We start from the raw sequence: 6,019 nt of genomic DNA on the forward strand, positions 1-6,019 counted from the left end.
GCCCCGCTCTGGTCGTGAGGCCTGACAGACTTACCTGGTAGTAGAAGGGCTCTGCTCCAAGTGTCCTAAATAGTGGAAGGCTGGGCTAAACACCATTTAAATTTCCCACAATTCCTTGGTGGAAGCTAAGGAACAACACCCTGTGCATCTTTCTTTGCTCTTCGGCATTCCAGGCAGGGATGATTTGGATTTAATCCCAACCAAGGAAGATGTAATGGTGGGGAAGTCTGTTGATTTCAGACTCTCATTATTCAAGACTTCATCTCTCCATATTTCCACATCAGTTTGCCATTTTTTAAAATAATAAAAAGTAATTGTGAAAATTTACTGGCATTTCCCCCCCAATTTTTTAAATTAAGTTTCGCAAAATTATACACAAACAAAACACACAAATGAACAAACAAAAACATAACCTTATTAAAATTACACTTATTAACATTGTTAAGCGACTTCCTCGCTTCCCCTTGGTTGAATTTCTATGCATATCCTTATAACGGCTTTCCAAATCATAATTCTTATAAACTTAACTTAGTCCATTAACATCCTTATATCTTTTCAATTCAAAATTGTACATGTTAAACATCACTTAACTTATATAAATTCCTAAGCCAATCTGTTGCTTGCAAGCTATTTCCAATTAGTTTAACTTAACAGAAAATTCACTGGCATTTTAGTGCGAATTTCTCCAAATAGAAAACCTTTGTTTCACAGTTAGGAACATGAAGAAGAAATGCATTCAGAGTGTGGAATAAGGGACTGACTAACAGCAAGACACGTATCGTCCACACAAGCAAATACAAATGAATGTCCAGTAAAGATCAGACATAATCTAGCCTCTGTATAAACTTTGTGCAAACGAATCAGAATGAATATACAGGTTATCTGGAGAAGCCCTCCGTCCTTTTTTTTTTTTAAAAAAAAGATATTTATTAAGATTTCAGAAACAAAAAATTACATAAACAAGGAAAAATATAAAAGAAAAAAAGAAAAAACATACAAAATACAAAGTATAAAAAAATTAGAAAAAACACTTAAAAACAAATTTATCCTTCCATATCTTACATTTCATTTCCTTACTTCCCTGACCTCCTCTCACCTCCTTTTTTTGTACTGGTTAATTCAGCAATTCCTTTCCCTCTTTGTTTTTGTCTTAGTCCTTTAACTTAATATATTATAACTTTAAATTCTCACCTATTAACCATCCATTTTTTCATACACCTTTATAACATTACTGCTAGAACCACTTAATTTCATTCTGACATCATTCTAACATTCAATAATTTTACAATATTTCTGTAAATAGTCTTTAAATTTCTTCCAATCTTCTTCCACCGACTCTTCACCCTGGTCTCGGGTTCTGCCAGTCATTTCCGCCAATTCCATGTAGCCCATCACCTTCACCTGCCATTCTTCCAGAGTGGGTAGATCTTGTGTCTTCCAATACTTTGCAATGAGTATTCTTGCTGCTGTTGTGGCATACATAAAGAAAGTTCTGTCCTTCTTTGGCACCATTTGACCGACCATGCCCAGGAGAAAGGCCTCTGGTTTCTTCAGAAAGGTATATTTAAATACCCTTTTCATTTCATTATAGATCATCTCCCAGAAAGCCTTAATCCTTGGGCACGTCCACCAAAGGTGAAAGAATGTACCTTCAGTTTCTTTACATTTCCAACATTTATTATCAGGCAAATGATAGATTTTTGCAAGCTTGACTGGGGTCATGTACCACCTGTATACCATTTTCATAATATTCTCTCTTAAGGCATTGCATGCCGTGAACTTCATACCTGCGGTCCATAACTGTTCCCAGTCAGCAAACATTATGGCCCTCTGTCTTTTTTTAATGGTTAACTGAAAACTGAGATGTGGCAGCTGAGAAGCTTCTCCCAAGTCTCAAATGACTTCATAATTCCTATAATCTGCCTCCTGATTTTAACAGATTCCCAAACCACGTGGGCTCCAACATGGTCCATGATGGAGAGAAGGAAGCCCTTCTGTCGCCACTGCTGACATGCTAGCCACCACTGGCCCCTCCCTCAATGGTTGCCTAGCAACAACCATTCCACCAGGGTACCCGAACGGTTTCCATTTCAGGGGGTCCTTGTCAGAACTTTGATCTGGTGGAGCTATCTGCTAGCAGAAGGGGATCCCTTTCCCCCTGACAGTGCCCAGCACCCCCCCCAAACTGCTCTGCACAGTTGGGGGGTCCCCTCTGAGTACAGGGTGAGACAGCATGACCATGGAAGGGGTGCTTCCCCTCTTTTACCAAAGGTCTCTGCTGCAGAAAAAAAGAAGTTCCAGTTGGATTTCCACCCTTCCAACTTTAAAAAAGCTTTTCCTCTTCCCTCCCTCTACCCTTTTCCAATGCGTGCCACGTCGTTTACATTGCAACCCTGATGGCAGCGATGATCTTACCACCTATCTTGTAAGCTGCCCCAGGAGCCTTCCTGGCCAAAGAGCGCTTTAAATGTTCATTTTAAATTGTGCAACTTCTGATGGACTCAATATCTGGGGCAGGGCGGGTATTGACAATGGCGTCTTCCTGGACTAGCTCCGTGGAATGGGAATTGGGAGGCCCTGTGCTAGAGTCTCACACACAGACATTTTTCCAGCCTGGCACCGGGGGTTTTTTTGAGCAGGAGCTGCTGGAACTGCACCCCACCGGCAGCTGCCTCGTATCAATTCCCTTCTCTCCAGAGGTCTCCTTGAGAGGAGGGGATTTCCCCCAAGAATTTTGCTCCAGACAGGCACTTCTCTAGATAGAGCTTGGTTACCATCTGTCTGAGACTCATCCTCATTGCAGAATTCTGGCTCCTTCCCCAAGATGGAGCCTGAGCCACGGAGCGCTGTAAGGCCAGGGCGTTCTGGGCCTCCTCTGATGAGGACTCCCCTGGCTTGGAAACGACACCTACAATCTTCCAGTGACAAAACAGCCCCAAAGAACTTTCATCAGCCAGTAAAGGATGCATTTCGTCAGGAGTGTGGTGTTATCAATCTTCTCAAGGATGCTGGTTCAACCGGATGGGATTAAGTAAGACTAATGAGTTGAGATGGTCTTTCAGCTGCTATCCCATCTTCTGACAGACATTTACCCTGTTGTTTAATTGTTTTGGTATTGATGCATATGTTCTTCAGCTCAATCACAGTACCATTTTCAAATTTTGCATCTTGTTGTTTATGTACTGCTTCCCTGATCTTTTAATGCTAAACAAACAGCGCTGCATTTTGCAATTCATAACCAGATTCCCCCAAGCAAATACTGAGCCAGTGGAGAATTTGAGGGGTGGTTTTTGCACTTGCAGGATTGGAAGTATGCCCTGAGGCATTCAGTGGAACTTAGTATCCCCCCCCCCAAAAAAAAAGATGCATAGGATTGTAGACTAACAGTGCAGGATCTGAGTGTCAGGACTGGACCACCTAGATCCTTAACTGACACCAGACAGCAGTTGGAGCATCAGGCCAGGACCAGGGAGCTGGGTTTGAATTTACACTCAGCCATGAAACTTCATGGGTGACCTTGGTCCTGTTGTCAGGTACCTCCTTGATGTGATTCCTACCCTCAAAATGGATTTACCACAGATAAATCTACCACCCTAGCCTACCTCCAAGGACTGTTGTAAAATAGGGAGGATGGGAACCTTTGGCCCCACCAGATGTTGTCGGACTCTTAGCTCTCATCATCCCTGACCATTGGCCATGCTGGCTGAGGCTGATGAAAGCTGGCACCCAACAACATCTGGATGGCCGCAGGTTCCCCATCCCTCAATAAAACTGTGCTTTGTAAATGGATAAAACTCTGATAATACAGCGTCGCCACAACAACCTCCAAATGCACTTGCCCCATGAACAGACTAATAGGAAGCTGTTTATCCGGATAGCATGGGGCTGCAATGATGATGAATTAACGTGGCCAGCTTCAACTCAAGTTAACACAGAGTGTCCTCGCTTATTTTATTGCAAATGGTTCAAGATACTTGCAGAATGTCATTTTTCATTTCAGCCACAGCAAAGCTGGTCTCAGTCTGGGCACAAGCCAGAACTGGGCTGTCCACACCCCACCCCCACCCTGGGATTAGCAGTGACCACAGCTTTTCCCTTTTGTTTGTTTTTTTAATTAAAGAGGATAAGGGGGAGAGAAGGAAAAGAGGCAAGATTCACATAATATTAAAAATAATTTAAAAAATGTAACTCCCCAAATGCATATTGGGGTTAAAAATTAGAGTTTATTTCTCTGAAATACAACCTTACTCATGTTTACTCCAATGCTTGACAGAACTTCAGAAGCCCTTACTCTCTGGTAAGTGCTCATTTTACACTGAGATATTTTTATCACGTAAAAGTGGTCTATATTTTTAAAAACGCACAACTTTTTAAAAAATGACATGTTGAGGTGAGGGGTGGAAGAGAAATTCAATTCAGTTTGCCTTTAAAGGCAAACCCACATAATTTGCACCTTCCAAGACAAAAAAAGGAAAGTGAACTGAAACATAGACATCCTTCAAAATTTGCTGAGAGTTGTTAAGAGACCCCTTTCCCCCTCACAAAGCTACAGTTCTCAGTGGTTTAGCAACCCAATCTCTCTTCAGAAGCTCTGGAGATTGTAGCTGTGTGAGAGGAATAGGGGCCTCCTAGCATCTCTCAGCACCCTTAAGAAATGACAGCTCCCAGAATTCTTTGGGGGGAAGCCATGACAGTATAAATGGATGGCATGGATGTGGCCATTATCTAACCTCCCCCCAAGCTCTGTGCAAACGAATCGTGTTGAGTGCTCAATAACCAGGTCATCTAGAAGCAACCTTAGAATATGGCCAACTCAGAAAATGGCGCTTTATGTGGCTGGGTTTTTTTTAATGGTTGTGTCCAGTCCATTCACAGCTACCGCTTTCTGTCTTCATTTGATTCCTGCGTTAGAGGCTACCATGTAGATTCTAAATTGTAGCATCAATGGCCAAATAAATGTTCGAGCTACAGCTCTTAAGGCCTTTGCATCATCTCGCGAGATATTCGATTATGTTTCTAAAACTGGAGATCAAAACATATCTGTTTTTCAACCCATCCCAGTGGGTTGGTTTCGTTTCTCATCTCTGAAGCCCATAAATTAATTAGCATTCAAACTCAGAAAACTGTCCCAAGTAATCTGCCACACCTTTTACTTAAACAAAAATTCAGCTATATTTTCCCATCTCCCTCTACCTGTCAAGCGTTGAACTTTTTGAAAATATGAATTTGAAATACATACATCAAGGCAGCGTCATGGTACCTTGACCAGAATTTTTAATTTCCCCAATGTAAAAAGAAGCGGTTTGAAAAAAATGACTATGAATATTAAATCAACAAGAGAAAGAACAGCATATCCCATATATAGACCAATCAACTCAACTCGCAGCTATCCAATTTAAACAGGTGATTTATGAGAGGAGGGGAAGAAAGAAGTCTCCGCTTCTTTTAACATTAGACAGATCTGTCGTGATCCAAACAAAACACTCGCTTCCTTTGACAGAACTCAAGCTCCTTTTGTTTTCTGTTTTTTCTTCCTTTCAAATGTTATTCCTTTGTTTAAAAATCCAAGAGTTCAGAGTACCCAAGTTTTGGCACAGAAGGTTAACAGTATTGCTATCAGGCCTTAATATGGGTCTATGTTCTGCCTTAGATGGCAGAATGCAGCCCTGGAAGAATCCAAGTAACAGCAACAAGGGTGTCCCTGAGCACGTGCAGAATGCCTCTCTTCCCCAGAGCAATCACAGCCTACTCTCGGCACATCTGGAATCGAGAAGCAAGGCTTCTGGGCAGTTGTCTTGAGATCTGGCATCCTTTCCATTAAAAATCAACACACTAGCTGTTGCTACGGGTCAGCGATGTGTTCATGATTGAGCAGTAATCCAAAAGTGTCTGTTTAATAAATGCTCGCTTCAGAAGGCGAGGCAGCTTCTCAGTCAAGTCCTCCACCCCAAGCAAATGTTCTGAACGTTCTTAATTGTCGCTTTTAACTTTAAAAAACAACAACCTGGTAATTTAATTG

This window comes from Podarcis vaucheri, assembly GCF_965113315.1.
Source record: "Podarcis vaucheri genome assembly, chromosome: 15".
In the NCBI taxonomy this organism is placed as follows: domain Eukaryota; kingdom Metazoa; phylum Chordata; class Lepidosauria; order Squamata; family Lacertidae; genus Podarcis; species Podarcis vaucheri.